General features: G+C 36.2%; 1 protein-coding gene and 1 non-coding gene across 2 annotated transcripts in view; both read left to right on the plus strand.

The window, feature by feature from the left end:
- Positions 1-17,248, plus strand: part of PTPRD (protein tyrosine phosphatase receptor type D) — a 1,876,190-nt gene that overhangs the window by 546,307 nt on the left and 1,312,635 nt on the right. The window lies entirely within an intron of this gene.
- TRNAT-GGU (transfer RNA threonine (anticodon GGU)) lies at positions 3,743-3,815 on the plus strand. Its single transcript has one exon. It is a non-coding gene; the product is annotated as a tRNA-Thr (tRNA).

Below are 17,248 nucleotides of genomic sequence, written 5' to 3' on the forward strand. Positions count from 1 at the left end.
ACGACAGTGTCCCTTTACAATAGTAAAGATACTATTGTAGCAGAAGCAAACAAAAACTGAAAAATGTGTCACCAATTTAAAGGTTAAACATTTACATATATTTAAGAATCCTTCTGAAAATGGGAAACATCACTGCTTATGGGTTCAGTCTTACTCATTTTAACCTGAAGGATCTTTGATGGAAACTTAGAGATCTTGCTGAGGATGAAGACAGATAAGAGTATAGATGTTATGAATGTAACAGATTATTACTGCATTTATGAAATACTCTTACTTTGAGCATTATAATGGATGCAGCACTTCACAACCTGGCAGCAATCGTAGTAAGACATGAGCTTAAATAGGCATTGCTATATTACAAATGCTGCGGTAAGGAAGACTGAGGCTCAGACAGGTTACATGATGAGCATCAGGTCCTGCAACTGCGTTACTTGCAGCTGGGACCTGGGTCTGAGTAATAGCCCAGGACTCTTTGCCTTTAGGCTTTGCAAGAACTCCCAATTTTGAAAATGCAAATCGTTTTGCAGTAATAAAGTCAGTGTTACCAGAGTGTATAATTTGCATTTTCATCTGCCAGTTTCAGGCAGAAACTTCCCATTTGTGATGAAACAGGAGTCGCACAGATCAATGGGCCTTTCGAGACTGGAAGCCCTGAAGTGTGCCTGCTTTGAATGATTGTCTGCAGCACACGCAGGACTCCAGGGCAGTCTGAACAATAGGAAACTGAGGCAGGTGGTCAGGGGGCTGCGGAGGCACTTCCTCAGAAAATGGTACATGAGTTGAATGCTGCCTTCTTTCCTGGGCAGGCGCTTGCCTACCTGAAGGGTGAGTGGGGTGGAGCTTGGGCAGCAACACCATCAGTCACTGGTCAATGAGACTGACTGGAAGAGGTGGTTGAGGGTCAAGATGATAGAGGCCTGAAACTACTTAGAAGGAAGAGAAATAGTTTCAAGACTGGAATCACAAGAGAATGGAGTAAGTGCAATTAAGGAGAATGGAAGAATAAGAAAAAAGGTGCTAAAAGATCAGTGTGAGGAGCAAAGTACTGAGATATTAGGAACAAAAAAATAGCTGGAAGTTAAATAAGCCTATTCATACTCATACAAATTAATGACAATATTCGAATTCTGTATTTTAGCTTTTTTTTTTTTTAAACTGTTTTCAGTTGTTTCACATGAATCCATGAAAGGCTGCCATGTAAGATTTTACCTCAACAAGATGAGTATGTTACGGAATAACAAAAAATAGTAGCATTTATTGTGTTCTAGCTGTGTGCCAGATGCTTTTTTAAGAACTCTAGATATATTAACTGTGCATATGTTTCTAACATATAAACTATTATTCCTGTATTAAATGAAGATTAATAGGATCCAACGAGTTTGAGGAGCTTGCTTGTCCAAGAAAAAACAACAAAACTAAGCGGCAAAGTCCGGGACATACAGCTCACAGCTTCACCCTTACAACTCTTCAGTCCATTCCTTAAAATAACAATCTGCTTGCTCATTAGAATAGCTTTGCTATTTGCATCTGAAAAAAACATTTTAGCAAACACAACAGTTTATGTGAATTTCACTAGAGAGACACTGCTTGAATATTGCCAGAATATTTTGGGTTGGGACAAAGTCCATTTTGTTCTGAGATAATGGAAAGGAAACAAAATTTGCATTTTTATAGTGATTCTGATTCCTTATGGAACATAATAGCAAACAGCAGTGAATGACCTTATGTAAAAATGATTGCCGTTATATTTGGGGACACGTGATAAAGCTTACTGTCACGTTGTATGTTCAAGCATGAACCTGAGTTAAAACCACCTGCTAAAGCATGATTTTTAGCATCATAGGATTTGTTTTAAACTATTCCATTACTGAAAAATTCATAATGATCAACTGTGCGTGCGTGTGTGTGTGTGTGTGTGTGTGTGTAGACAGTCGATATCCGTTTCACATTTGCGAATTTACCTACTCACTGGAATTTCATGGTAAGCCCAAAGTCAGCTTAGGGAATTTGGTGGTCATTCAGACATGGACAGAAGAGTAAAAAAAAAAAAAAAAAAAAAAAAAATTTTTGAGCTGCTGTCCCCTCCCCACAGCACCTTCCCAGCTAAGGTGAAGCAAGGTGTTCTCCCTTCTCATTTGACGTTCATGTTTTTAACCAAGTGTCCTTTTCATGGTCAACATAGTGTTAGTTTTTTGTGAAACTTTTGCATTTTTGTGCATTTTTATGGTATTGTTACTATTTTAAATAGCCCACCGTTGTACTGCTGAAGTGTTGTCAAGTGTTCCTGGGTGCAAGATATTTCAGGTTTGTGTTGTAGAGAAAATGTGTTAGATAAACTTTATTCAGGCATGAATTACTTTTGTCTGACTATTTAATACTGGTAAATTAACAACATATTAAATAAGGTATCTTCAAACAGAAATACACTTAGTCATGCATGGATTTGCTAATTGTTTAACTAGTCCCATTTTATGGATGATGTCTACTAGAGGATATAAAATTTATTTTTATTTATTTTTCATGGATTTATAAAAAATCTGTTGCATGAATTCATTGAAATTTTTTTCCTTAGTCCCCCTTATTTACATATTTTTGTTGTTTCTAACTTTCCTTTATTGGAGACAACAAAGAAAGTTTCACAAACACTATTGTTAATGTATCCCTTTATTTGCTCAGGATAAATTGCAAGAATTAGAAGTGGAATTGCTAGATCACAGTCTGTGTGTCTCTGACTTGGTCAGACTGCCCTCCAGGCAACTGTGCTGGTTTACACTCCCACTGAAACTCCATCTGTGTCCCTCTCCCCACACCTCTGCCAGCTCTAGACATAGGTTGCTTTTCAATATCAGTTATATATAGTTACATTTAATTTTTAAAAAATTATTTAATCTGTGTTTACTCTAAAATTCCAAGAGCTTTCAGAGAAATTAAACTGAGGGAAGAATTCCTGGAACTAACATTTCAGAATGACACATGGCATTTTTAAGAGTGATTTTTATTGAAGTGTAGTCAGTTTACAATGTTGTCAGTTTCTGGTGTACAGCACAATGCTTCAGTCATACATGGACATACATATTACTTGTTTTCATATTCTTTTTCACCATAAGTTACTACAGATATCAAATATAGTTCCCTGCTTTATACAGCATGAACTTGTTTATCTCTTCTATATATATCAGTATCAACAAATCTCAAACTCCCAATTTAATCCCTCCCCTACACCCTCGCCAGTAACCACAAGTTTGTTTTCTATGTCTGTGAATCTGTTTTTGCTTTGCAAATTAGTTAGTCTTTTTTTTTTTTTTTTAAGATTCCACATATAAGTGATACCATACAGTATTTTTCTTTCTCTTTCTGGCTTACTTCACTTAGAATGGCAATCTACAGGTCCATCCATCCATGTTGCTGCAAATGGCATTATTTTATTACTTTTTATGGCTGAGTAGTATTCCATTATGTAAATAGACCACAACTTCTTTATCCAGTCATCTGTTGATGGACATTTAGGTTGTTTCCATGCCTTGGCTATTGTAAATAATGCTGCTATGAACATTGGGGTGCATAGAGTGATTTTTAATAGCAGTGCAATAAATCCAAGTATCTTTAACTCTTTATTTCTACCAGTTACTAGTTCACACTAACAAAACTGCATCCCTCTTTGGCTTACTAAATGCCTAATCTTTTAAAGTTAACAAAGTTAGATGGACTGAATCAATTAAAAAAAAAACATTAATTAGGGGGAGGAGGGTATAGCTCAGTGGTAGAGTGCATGTTTGGTGTGCATAAGGTTCTGGGTTCAATCCCCAGTACCTCTATTAAAAAAAATAAGTAAACCTAATTACCTCCCCCCAAAACAAAACCATTAATCATTGCCTATGATGTATCATTCCATAAGATTTTTCCTCTTGATTTTTTCTTAAGGGATCCTTTTCAATCCTAGAATATAGAAGGAAGTATTCAAACATTTAGAAATGATTTAGATTCTAAAGTAAATTGTATTGTTCCACTAAGATTGTGAATCTGCAAAACAGAGCAAAGAAGAGACTGGACTGACTGGGATTACTGAATCAAATGAGGCAAGATCGACCTTGACTGCCAATGAGCATGTGTTCTCAAGGCAGGGAACCCAAAATGAGTTGCTTCTCATGTTTGCATGGCCCTGACAGTCTTAATGTTGCTGTTCGTCATCATTGGTTTAGTCTCTTCCCTTCCACCTAATTGGCAGCACCCGTCCAGTGTTGCTTGTGCTAGAGGGACTGGATTGATAGGCCGGTCTTGTGTAACCCATGATTATTGTCATCTCCATTCCCCTTCAGACTGAGAGAGATACAGACTCTAGGCTGACAACAGTTGAAGTCTTAGAATCGTTTTATAATTGTGTTTTAAAAATACTATCCTATTCTTTTTTTTTCTTAAATTTTTAAAAGTGACTGCATAATTCAGGGGGGAAGAAAAAAGAAAGAAGGAAGTGTTTTTTCATCTCAAATTGTACCTTCATTCCCTCAATTCTACCCTCTGTAGTGAACATGTTTTCTATGTAAACACATCCTTGTAGAGATGATCTGTGCACATAAAGCACATGTGTACAAAGGCACACTTTTTAAAATTATAATTGTTACATTGTGAGCACATTGTTCTCCATCTGATTTTAGTCCAGATTGGCCCTTTATGTGATTAAAAATAACAGAATGTCCTCAGGTAACACTGGATGATTACTAGTGACTTTGTGTCAGGCACTGTCTAAGCCTTATATACTAACTAAACCTCATAACTCCCCTAAGATAATACTGTTACTTCCTTCTATAAATAAGGAGAAGAAATAAGCCTGAAAAAAGTAAATGAGCTATTCAAACTCACCTAACTGATAATGGCAAAGCCAGGATTAAACCCAGGCAGTTGGATTCCAGAGTCCACTCTCTGATTCATCATCCCTGAGCTTCATAGGTACAGTAAGTGGAGGGTTGTTGAATTAGCTAAGTATCATGTTTAGTAATAACTGTGTAAATTGATTGTATAACAAATGGGCAACTTTAGAAGAAAGGAAATGTATAGATGGAATTTTTGACTGAAAGAAAAGGCATGTGGGGACTTTGACGTAGATCCAGAGCACTGTTTCCATGCTTTTAATTGTTCTTTTATTTTAGCTTTTTTGATCTTGGTATCATAACTGAAATAAGCTGCAGCAGCAGGAAGCCGAGACAGTGACAGGCGAGAGAACACGTTCTCACTCCTGGAAGAGGGTGAATCTGGAGTGGAAAGATATAAAAAGGACTGGCAAGTTAATTAGGAGTTGTGAGGAAGCTAATTAACTTGTTCCTAATGGTGAACAGCTTTTGTAGAGTGGGCTTCCATGGAGGGAGCAGGCCCATGTGATGTTCATTTGTAAGGGCTTGGGTTTTGCAAAGCAGCAATTTAATGCAGGAAGAGAATAGTCTTAGTAGAACAGAAAACACAAGGTTGACTAGTGACTGTAAATGATCAAGGTATGGAAAATCGAGTATTTAGCTTTACGTTGTTTCTCAAAATTGTTTATCACATCTTGTGGAAGTAGGGATTGGGAAAAAATGTGTGGTATATTAAAATTACATTTTTATAGAAAGAATCCAAATTAGATTTCTCTCTCCCTTCTCCAGAGCCACTACTGGGGTGGTCTAACCTTTTGACCTAAGTATTCAGTCCCATGGTGCCATCTGGTGGCATCTGTTGCAATTTGAGGCATAGGGCCTTTGGAAATGCTCAACTTCTGTGAAAGAATGTTATTTTCAAACCAAACCTACAAAACGAAAAATGGCAGGCAGGCTTGACAGTAGAGAGTACCAGCAATGGAGGCTTGGTCAACTTTCCAGTTGTGGCTGATGGTGACCTTGACCTGTTTGAATTAATTCTAGCCTTTGAGAGGAATGCATTTCTCTGGATACTTTTCTTAAAAGGGACAGTATTTCTATCAACATAAAGAATATAGGGAAAAACAAGCCAGTTTTAGGAAAGCCAGGTTGATATATTGGCCAGCCCCTAGGGGGATGAATTATGATGTCTTTGGTTTAATTTCTAATTTTCAGATATGACTGATGTAACACACATTTGAGAGTAAGATAAAAGTAATGAGAATATCTGGAAAGCTACTCATATGTAGAAACACATAGACCCTGCTCTGTATCTTATAACCAGGAGAACTAGCTAAAAGATAAAGTAGTGTTGTATTCAAGTTTGGGGATGTTCCAAAGAAAGACAGGCAGGAAAAGGAGTGAAGGAATCCAGAACACTGGAAAATACATCTTTGGCAGGACTGGATGTGGAGTTCAGACAGGGCCGAGAAAGAAGTGAAACCAGAGTGGGCTGACGGACTCCAGTGTGGAAGATTGCCGTGACGTTGAAGATGAGGACTCACAGGCACGAGAAAGGCAGCAGGGTTAACTGAGCCTTTCGGGAGAGGGTTTGAGAGATTCAGCATCACGCAGAAGAACCTCTTAACAATGAGGTCCAAGGCGTGGCCAGGTTTTGAGAGGTTCATGAAAGAGGCAAAAAGAACAGAGTTGTATTTAACCGCTAGCACCATTCTATGCTTTTTCACATATGTTATCTCATTAAATCTTCATAGAAATTCTCTGATATGTGTAGTGATAGCCCTGTTTTATAGATAAAACACTCAGAGAAGTAGACAAGTAAACTCATCTGATGTTACATGAGTATTAGGTTACAGAACACTGTTCCAAAGACCCTGCTATTTCTACCACATTTCATGGTGAAACCAGAGTTGAGGAAGGTTCTTAGGATGGATATGAAGTAAATGTTCAATATGCTTAATAATACTAGCACGTCTTGGTGGTCAGTGGGTATTGATCGAAGCATGTTAAAGTGGACAAATACAGCTGCTTTCAACTAAAAGGGGTAGATTGACATTAGAAATGAGAGAATAGGCAGTGAACAAGTGAAGCAGTATTTGAAAATAATCCCCTGAATTTAGGAACATAGCTGCTGCTTTTCCTATGTAACGTGTTCTTCAATACATGTGAGTCTGTGATAAGATAAATGAGGTCTTCTGGGTATTCTAAACCTCAACTTTTCAAAACAATTTATTCTATGAAAGAAAAGTTGTTACAGTGTTTCTTAAAACCTGTGACATAGAACATAAGCTATGGGCAATGTTAGTAAGTGTTCTGTGGTAAAAGGACAGAATGGTTTGCGACTTGACTGAGCGGGTTTTCTGGTTACCCTTTATGCCTCCTAGAAACTGATGGTGCACATTACCTTGGTAAAGGCTCTGAGTCTGTTGAAATTGTTGAAACAATTATTGTTGAACCTTTTTGATCTTAAAGAACTTTTCCCCCCCTTGGAATGCATATAAGATTTATCAGGTTTTTTTTTTTCACTTTGGGACACATGATGCCGAGTAAGATTCATAATTGCTCTTCACTAGAAGAGTCTTTAAGGAAACTTGTATTCATTTTTGCTCTACAGCTAACAATGTTAACAACCAAATACTATGCAGATCAAACTTTTCTTTTTTTATGAAAAGATGAGTTTGTGTCACAAACTTATGATTACCCAGGAGAAAGGGGGTGGGAAGGGATAAATTGGGAGTTTGAGATGTGCAGATACTAACTACTGTATATAAAAATAGATAAACAAATCGCTTCTGTATAGCACAGGGAACTATCTTCAATATCTTGTAGTAACTTATAATGATAAATATGAAAAGGAATATACATACGTGTACATATGACTGAAACTTTATGCTGTACACCAGAAATTGATACAACATTGTAAACTGACTATACTTTTAAAAAAAAAAGAACTTCATTTGGAGTTTTTTTTTTTTTTTGATAAGTTTGTTTTATTTCCAGCCTGAAGAGATGGTATCCAGCACCACACACACTCACGTGCACACACACCCACGTGTACACACCCATGTACTTCATCCACCTGAACTTGCCTGACACACTCCTTCCTCTTAAATGGCAGGGACAAAGCCATACTTGGCAGTCCCCAAGTTGCTGGTTACATTAGTTAAATTTGGTCTTTCAGAAAGAAGACAGCTGCAATTGTAAGAAGCTGAGCCCTTAGCCAGAGGAGAGTCCTAGAGCTAACAGCCACAACTTGAAATACATGCAGATCCCCCTTCCCAGGGGCCGCTCTTGAGACTCTCTCCCTCCAGAAGTTGAGTTCCAAGAAATGGTAAAGGAACTGGTGGGGTTTCCTAGTACACTCCCCATCCAATGAGAACTCCTTCCTGCCCTTTCTAGAAGCTGGGAACACACCCACTTGCTCTCCTCCCTTAAGGAGGCTTCCTGCAGCCTTGTGAATGTGGAACCCACTGAAATAAGCCCGGTCGGTTCTGCCCTCCTGTCTAAGTGAGGTGCAGATACACTGGCTATGCTGGAAGTCAAGAGTATTACCTTGCTCAAAGGACTCCTGTCCCAGAGAGGAGAGGCATTGGGAAGGGGTGGAAACAGAATGGTTGCTCATCTAAGGATCTCAGTGGGGAAAAAATTTGGAGTTATTTTTCATTGGAGCTCTATTGTCTCCTCTTCTGTTGATGATCTGAACATTTTAATTGATCACATGCTTACGTGGTATCAAAAGATTAGGCAAGAAGCATACCTTAAAAACAATTTATATTTTAAAAAAATTTTAGCAAGTCTGAATGTTATCCAATGTGTTTGTCCTGAATAACATTTATTAAAGGGAGGAAAGAAAAGAAAGGAAGGAAAGACGATAAAAAGAAAGTATGAAAATTTAAGAAATTATAGTTCACATTAATTGTACCATCTTTATCCTCTGCTATGAGAAAGATAAGGCATCAGCAAGATTTAAAAATTGTTGCCATATTTTGAGTGATGTTGAATCACATGAGCTTACAAAAAGAAAATCTTTAAGTCAGGAAAGTCTATGGGAACGTGATATTATTCTAAAGCTGGTATTATTGGCTTCTTGCCTCGTATTATTAGTCCAGTTACCTGAGTGGAAGAATGATACCTGTCATCATCCTGTTTCCCTTTACCAGCAGAGGGAGCTGGAAGGTCACTTGCAGGGCACAATACTGATGGTCAGTGTTAACATGCAGTAGTATCCAGCTGTCTTTCAGGGAGCTTCATTATCAGATCACTTCTAGACACTGATAGGCAAAGCATGTTGCTACTGGAAAGTGTTACTGTGATCTCAGGCTTTAACTCATGTGACAAGAAGAGCATTAGTTTATGCAATGCAGTTTATGATAATCCCAGAGCAATGGTAGAATTTACAGCATAATCAAAGCTGATGTTTGACAAGGAAGATCTTTACCTCATAATAAATGAGTTGACTCTCAGTTTTGGACAAATGTCCTATTCAGACACTGTGGTTAGCATGCATATTTTAAGTTGGTGAACAACCATTAAGTGCCTGGTTTTTTCAATTTAAGTGGCAGGTTTTCCAGAGGGCCTGAACCTGCTCAAATTTAAATTAGAAGAGAGAAAGTCCTTTGTATTCATCAGCTTTCAATTTTACTTGGAAATATACTTGATGGGAATGGACTGAACTTGTGGGTGATGCTTTTTTTCTTTTAGTTCTCGCCCACCTTTTACAGATCTATTCACAAAACTATAGATTATTTATACCATTTTTCTTATTTCTCCTGCCCAATATTCTCAAATACACAAAAGAACATAAAGATCTTTTATTAAATATAAATTATGGCAGTATATGCTGGCTCCAAAAAAAAAGGACAAGAAGAAACAGGTGATCTGTTGCATGTCAAGTAAAATGATTTATTTGTTTCTGAAAATTTAACCTTTTAAATGTGCTTTTATTAAACAGTCATGCCATACAAAATCTTGAGAAACTGATTAGTTTATGAACACTACTACATTGATTCATTTATTAATATTGTTGTATTTATTATCCTAGAAATGTTACTTAAAAACAGAGTAACAGAGTTCAATTAATTTTTCTCTGTGTCCCACTGCTATTTAGCCCAGTTACTTGGCATTTTGAACAATATGAAAGTTTATAACTAAATGGAAATATAAGAGCAATACTTAGTCTGGTGAAATGCAAATTATTAAGAAAACAAAATAAATGTAGGATTTTTTTCCAGAATGTTAATTTCATTGAAATTAAAAATTTTATGCTGCATTTTATTCTAGCAGTGTAACTACTTGTGTATTAATTTGCTTGGGGTTTGCTTTAGTGTTGGAGTCAATTCTGACTTGAGGTTTGTATGTGTGTGTTTTTCTAAATGTCTTTTCTTTTCTTTTTCTTTTTTTTTCTTTTTTTTTTTACTGTGTGGCCAATGTTCATTTTTATATACTTTTGTGTCCAAGAAAGTTCGGAAATGCTCTTTCTAGTTAGGTAGACTCAAATACAGAGGCTGCATTTTAATGAGAAAGATTGTGTATTCAACTGTAACAACTATCTCAGTATAGTGTTGGGTCAGACCAGTGGTTAGAGTAGCCTTGGAAATCTCCTAACCAGGATAATAACAGTTGTGGCTGTCTAATTACCTTCCCAAACAAAGCTGAGAATATGGAGACCTGGTTAGAGGAGAGGGTGGGACTATTTCACAGGAATCACACTGAAATAAAGGATACTCAGGAGCAGAGACAGGAAATGGATGAAGGAAATGTCCATAGAAAGGAGTTAGCAAACAGCAAATTCAGGTAGTCAGCAATGAAATGGGAACCAGCAGTGAAAAATCAAACCAAAAGCAAGTAGGTTCCAAAGGAAATGATTTCCACAGGAGTAAAAACTGCTCAACTTAAACTCATCGTGTAATCTTTCTTGAATTAAATAAAATGCATTGAAATCACTACTGGAGCCATTAAACTCACTAGACCTCAGCTTTTCAAGTTTCATCTAGACAGTTAAGAGTCTCACTAGATTAGTAGACTAATGTACACTAAAACTCAGGAAATTGTTGTCTATTAGATCATTTTAACCTATATTTTCAGAAAATGCTGCATGTAAAATGACCTCATAGAAAACAATGAGAAAAAGACAGACATACCTAAAGATGTACAAATGACAATAATAATAAACACACAAAATGATGCCTAGTCACACAAGTAATTAAATGGAAAATGAAGCAATGCATATTAAATGTATTAAAATAGAAAAGGGTGGCAATATCTTGTGCTAGTAGAAGTGAGGATAAATGGTCAGATTCCTGTACTGTTGGGAGGAGGACACAGGTTTCAAAAAATCCTTCAAAAATACATATCTTTCAGCTTAGTATGTTTTTCATTTGGGAATTTATTTTAAAGGACTCATCAGAACAAATGTATAGACATACAGACAGATGTTCACTGTAAATTACTATGCAGATTTTTAAAAGATTATCTTCACATAAATATATAAAGAGAAAGATGAAAACGTTTTAAATGCCAGCAAATTACATTAAGTGAAAAAAAATTTCATATAGTATACCAATATTTATAAAAATGTGTGGGTTCATACTACAAAATAAAATGCTCATCAGCATTATGTTCTATATTAGAAACTCTTCTAAGTGTTTGATATATAACACATTTAATCCTGATCACTCTGAGAAAGACACTATCACTGACAGATACGGAAGCTGAGATAGAAACAGACAGAATCACTTGCCTAGATAGTAGTAAAACAGTCAAGATCTGAACACAGGCACTGTGACTGCAGGGACCATAATATTTATTTTTACTTTGTTTTATTTTAATTGAAGTACAGTCAATTGTAATGTGTCAATTTCTGGTGTACAGCACGAAGTCCCAGTTAGCATATACATACATATATTTGCTTTCATATTCTTTTCCATTAAAGGTTATTATAAGATATTGAACATAGTTCCCTGTGCTATACAGGAAAAACTTTTAAAATCTATTTTTATATATGGTGGCTAACATTTGTAAATCTCAAACTCCCAAATTTATCCCTTCCCACCCTCTTTCCCTGTTAACCATATGATTGTTTACTATGTGTGCGAGTCTGTTTCTGTTTTGTAGGTGAGTTTATAGTGTCCTTTTCCTTCCCTTCCCTTCCCTTCCCTCCCCTCCCCTCCCCTCCCCTCCCCTCCACATATGAGTGATATACTGTGGTATTTTTCTTTCTGTCTGGCTTACTTCACTTTGAATGACATTCTCCAGTTTCATCCATGTTGCTGCAAATGGCATTATTATATCTTTTTTTTGGCTGAGTAGTATTCCATTGTATAAATATACCACAACTTCTTTATCCAGTCATCTGCTGATGGACATTTAGGTTGCTTCCATGTCTTGGCTATCATATCTAGTGCTGCTATGAACATGGGGGTTCATGTGTCTTTTTGATTAAGGTTCCCTCTGGATATATGCCCAGGAGTGGGATTGCTGGATCATATGATAAGTATTTTTAGTCTTTTGAATAATTTCCATGTTGTTTTCCATAATGGCTCCACCAAACTACATTCTCACCAAGAATGTAGGAGAATTCCCTTTTCTCCACACCCTCTCCAGAATTCATTATTTGTGGACTTTTGAGTGATGGGCATTCTGACTGGTTGAGGTGATACCTCATTGTAGTTTTGATTTGCATTTCTCTGATAATTAGTGATATTAAGCATTTTTTCATGTGCCTGTTGGCCACTTGTATGTTTTCATTGGAGAATTGCTTATTTAGGTCTTCTGCCCATTTTTGGATTGGGTTGTTTGGTTGTTTTTGTTATTAAGTTGTATGAGTTGTTTACATATTCTGGAAATTAAGCCTTTGCTAGTCACATCATTTGCAAATACTTTCTCCCATTTTCTAGGTTTTTTGTTTTGTTTTGTTTATGGCTTCCTTTGCTGTGCAAAAGCTTATAAGTTTATTTAGGTCCCATTTGTTCATTTTTGCTCTTATTTCTACTTACTTTAAAATAGAGATACCAAGGTGTTAGAACTTTTCTCTAGCTTATAAAATGATTTTTGTCATTTTTATTCATGCTTTTTGTATTCTCTGAAAATTATATTTAGGCATTACTTTTCTGTTAAAAACATTACAAAGCTAACTACATGTTAGGACAAAAATAATTGCACATACAGGCAAAGACAAATGTTGAGTCAGGTCTAGTGATTAGTGGATGTCCCTGACAGTGTAGAATTAGAAATGATGATGTCCCCGAGGTTTATATTTCTATAGGTTTTAACCAATTTAGTCAATTTGTTAATTAATTAATTTATAAACAGACTATGAAGATAAGGAGGCTCTCAATATCAAACTGAAAAATTATAAATGTGATTTTACATTTGGACGTGTTTACACCATTTAAACTGCTTTGGACTTTATATGACATTTTACAGTGGTGTGTAAACTAGTGCCTTTTGTTAAACCCATATCCTTAATATATTAAACAATAATGCGTTTGGAGTGGAGAGGCCATGACCTTTATTTAACTTGATATTGCACTGCTTTTTCCAATTGTTGTGATTTTTAATAAACTGACATTTTTAGAGACAGGAAAGCATTTTAAAAACCTTTCCAATACTACTTCTCAGCCCCCAGAAATGCTGGTGGTTAAATTAGTCAGAAAAGCATTAAAAAAAAATGCTTCAAATTAAAAACCCAACCTAAAATCTCTTTCATCAGCATGTTACTCATCCATAGCAACATAATACAGAAAGGGAGAAAATATACACTAAGCACACAATTGACAAATAAGCCATTTCAGGTAGAAATGTGCTGCTTCATTTATTTCTTGATGAACAAAATATGTGAATCAGCAATAAAAAAATCATTAGACTCACTCCCTCCTCCAGAATAAGAAAGAAAAGTTGAAGTCTAGGGTGTGAAAGTACTACATCAGAAATAATTTTTCATATAAAATAGGAGATTCCTTTCCAGATATTTGCAAGAGAAGAAACTAGAAACTGGTACTGGTATATAATAAGGAAATTCATCCACGTATTCTCTTTAAAGATAGGTTCCAGTTTAATTAAAAATACTGTTTTCCCCTTGCCTGTGAATTGTCTAAATAAAATACTCCCTGGGCTTTGAAAAGTGCTGACTGCAAGATATGTGAGTTGAAACATCACAAGGAAGTTCCCTGCAAAATTATTTTCTGTAAGATTTGACCTAGATCTGTCAGAGAAATGTCTGTGACTTAATTCCTTTATTAAGCTTTTAGTTAACACGAGCAATGTAACCACCATCATATAACAGAAGATGAGAGAAATGAAAAGCTTCAAACCATTAACATACTGCTTATATACGCAATAGATTCAAATCATTCTGTAAAAGATAAAAGTAACGATTATCTATGCAGCATAGTCTACAGAAAACGAAAAGAAAATGGTGCATGAGTGTAACGTGAAGGTATAGCTCTCGATTGCTCCAAAAGTTCTATTTCAGGATCATTTAAAGTGCCCTTCTCATCATCTCCATGGCTGAAAACCTTGCATCCTCCTTTTTGCTCCTGTTTTCTTATTTTAGAACATATTATGTAAGTACACCGTGAGATTGGTTGTACTTTGAAAAGATCCTCACACCTATCTCCCCCTCGTCCTTTCTGCTTGAGTCCAGCACTCTCCCCCTCGTCCTTTCTGCTTGAGTCCAGCACTCTCCCCCTCGTCCTTTCTGCTTGAGTCCAGCACTCTCCCCCTTTGCCATGGCTGGATTACTTTGTTTCCTTGCCTCCACTGAATTCCAGGCATTTGCCTCGTATCCATTCTTCATTTTTCTGTCCTGTGTCCTAAAGCATTACCTGATGTTTCTCACCTATGTTTAGAGTTATAAGAACTTCTATTGCCTATAGCACCCTGTTTATTTTTTTTCTGACAATCAGATTTAACCTAATTTGCCTTTACCTCATCTTGATAATCCCCTAATTCCCAGCACATTGTCTTCACCAGTCAGGGCAGGTGGCTCGTGAATTTGTACCATACCCTCGGCCTGCGTGCTCTGTTTAGTTCTCACATGTGTCCATGTTCATACCATTCTCCTTGACTATATTGGTCCCCTTGTTCTTTGCTTCTTTATATACTCTTCTAGTTCTGGTTCACTTCTACCCCTTCTCATCTCTATTGAGCCCCTGTTGCAAATATAATAAGAATTATGCAGTTGAAAATGTAGGTACAGAGAACAAACTCATGGTTACCAGTGTTACCAGGGGCAATAAGGGGGTGGGAGAGTGGGAGGTACAAACTATTGGGTGTAAGATAGGCTCAAGGATGTGTTGTACACCACAAGGAATATAGCCAATATTTTCTAGTAACTGTAAATGGAAAGTATCCTTTAAAAATTGTATACAGATAAAAAATAAATTTTCAACTGCATAATTCTTAATTACATCTTGTGTTTGTCCCCATTATTATATGTCATTTGTAAGATCTCTGAGAAGAGCTACCAGTCTTTTATATTTATGAACATATGTATATAAAGAGTTATTCTATGACTTTTCCCTTTATTGAATGAGTAAATATTTTTCAATAAATCAGGCTGATTTGTTAACTAACACATAAATCCATGGTGCCAATTTTTTACCTGTGTATATAAGTTTGTACATAATAACATGATAATATAGTTATTTGAAGACATTTAAAATACATTTGTTCTTGAAAATGCAGTGTCCATCTGCTACTCATCAATAACAATTGAACTGATTATTTAAGACTACCTGACGTATAATTCTGGCTTAAAAAGTAGCCCTGACTTTCAGTAATTAAATAAACAAAATTTACTGTGACTACATGTGTACAAAATGGATGAGAAGATATTGAAGGTATATAACTAAAAACAGAATAGTTAAACAAGAGCTTTTTTAAAAATTGGCTGTTAAAGTATGGACTAAATTTGCTAAATTCAGATGTAAAAAAGGTGAGTTACTCAGATGATAAGCTCTCATTAGAAAGAAAACCACTGAGTAGATTACAATGAATATTAAAGAGAACATTGATAATGTATGCCTCGCTGATTTGAATCTTTAGGATGGTGATTTGAAAACTAAAAGTCCATGTTTATGCATGTTGTTCTTTAATGAACTGAATAAAAATATGTGACAGATTACAGGCACTTTCAGCATGTGAAAGTAAGCCCTACTTTATTTCAACAAGGTATATCATTGCCCACCTATGATTCCTCTCTGATCTTGGGTGAACCAAACTTCAGTGAACTTCGTCTACATCATTTATTTTCCAAATACAATTGGGTGTATAATTAAATTTTCACAGCTGAGAAAAAAGACTTTGTTCTTTGTCTTTTTATACCTGTATCATACCTTGTGTTTAGCGGTTTGCCTTTTTCAGAGCATTTTGTATGCATTATTGTATTTGATTTCTTGGAGATATTTAAGGAAATAAATGATTATATTGTAGGTATGAAGCTGAGGCTCAGAAAAACTAAATTACTTATTTTGGACCATATATAGTGGTGTATACATGAGTCAATGAACATCTGACTTCCAGGAGGTGATCCCATGTCATAGCTCATCAAAGATTTAGGCCTAAAACATACTCAAGGTTTAGAAAGAAACGCATTTCAAACTTTGGACCCAGACACAATCTCACCCATTCTTGTCTGACACAGAGCAGCTCTTAGTGAACAGAGGGAGGAGTGAGATGATGAGAAAGAACAGACTGTGCTTCAGAAAATGTCTTTGACTATAGTGGTGCACCTGGAGGGCTGAACTGTGCCAGGAATGACCCCACGGTTTGCTGATGGTGCCAAAAATGAAAACAGGGGCTTTGACCTGAGATAAAGGCTAATGCTCCCTCTAATGTCTATAGGTCGTGAGTCAATGACCCTGTTCATTGATTAACAAGTTTTGAAAGCTGAGTTTATTGTTACAATCAAATAAATAAAACTCAAAACACAATTGTTCGGACACTGGGATGCATAGTCCTGGTGGTGCTGCATCGTAATTACAAAGGGCTAGAGAGTTGGGAAGATCCAATAAAAAGTTTCAAGTTCTTAAGAATTGTTTGCATCCTCAAGCCTAGGTGAGATGGGGAGAAGGAAAAAAAAATCTGGGCTTCCACAGAAATCACTTATGTTGATTTCTGTAATCATATCTTCTCTTTTATTCTACTTAATTGTATTAATTTTAATCCATAATTTCAAAACTACTTACTGAGCTTTTCTGTCTCAGACACTGTTTCTGTGCTGAACGTATGAATGGGACAAGCTTTATGTATCTTAAGAGAAATAGCTGCTTACTAGATGCCTGATGTATGTCCAGTGGAGTTCCAAGTGCTTTATGAACTTTTCTCTCACAAACTCAAGAAGTTGCTTCTATGATTTTATCAATTTTACTGATGCAGTAACAGGCGCAGAGATCTGGGGTGGA

The sequence above is a fragment of the Camelus dromedarius genome, chromosome 10 (assembly GCF_036321535.1).
Source record: "Camelus dromedarius isolate mCamDro1 chromosome 10, mCamDro1.pat, whole genome shotgun sequence".
Taxonomy (NCBI): domain Eukaryota; kingdom Metazoa; phylum Chordata; class Mammalia; order Artiodactyla; family Camelidae; genus Camelus; species Camelus dromedarius.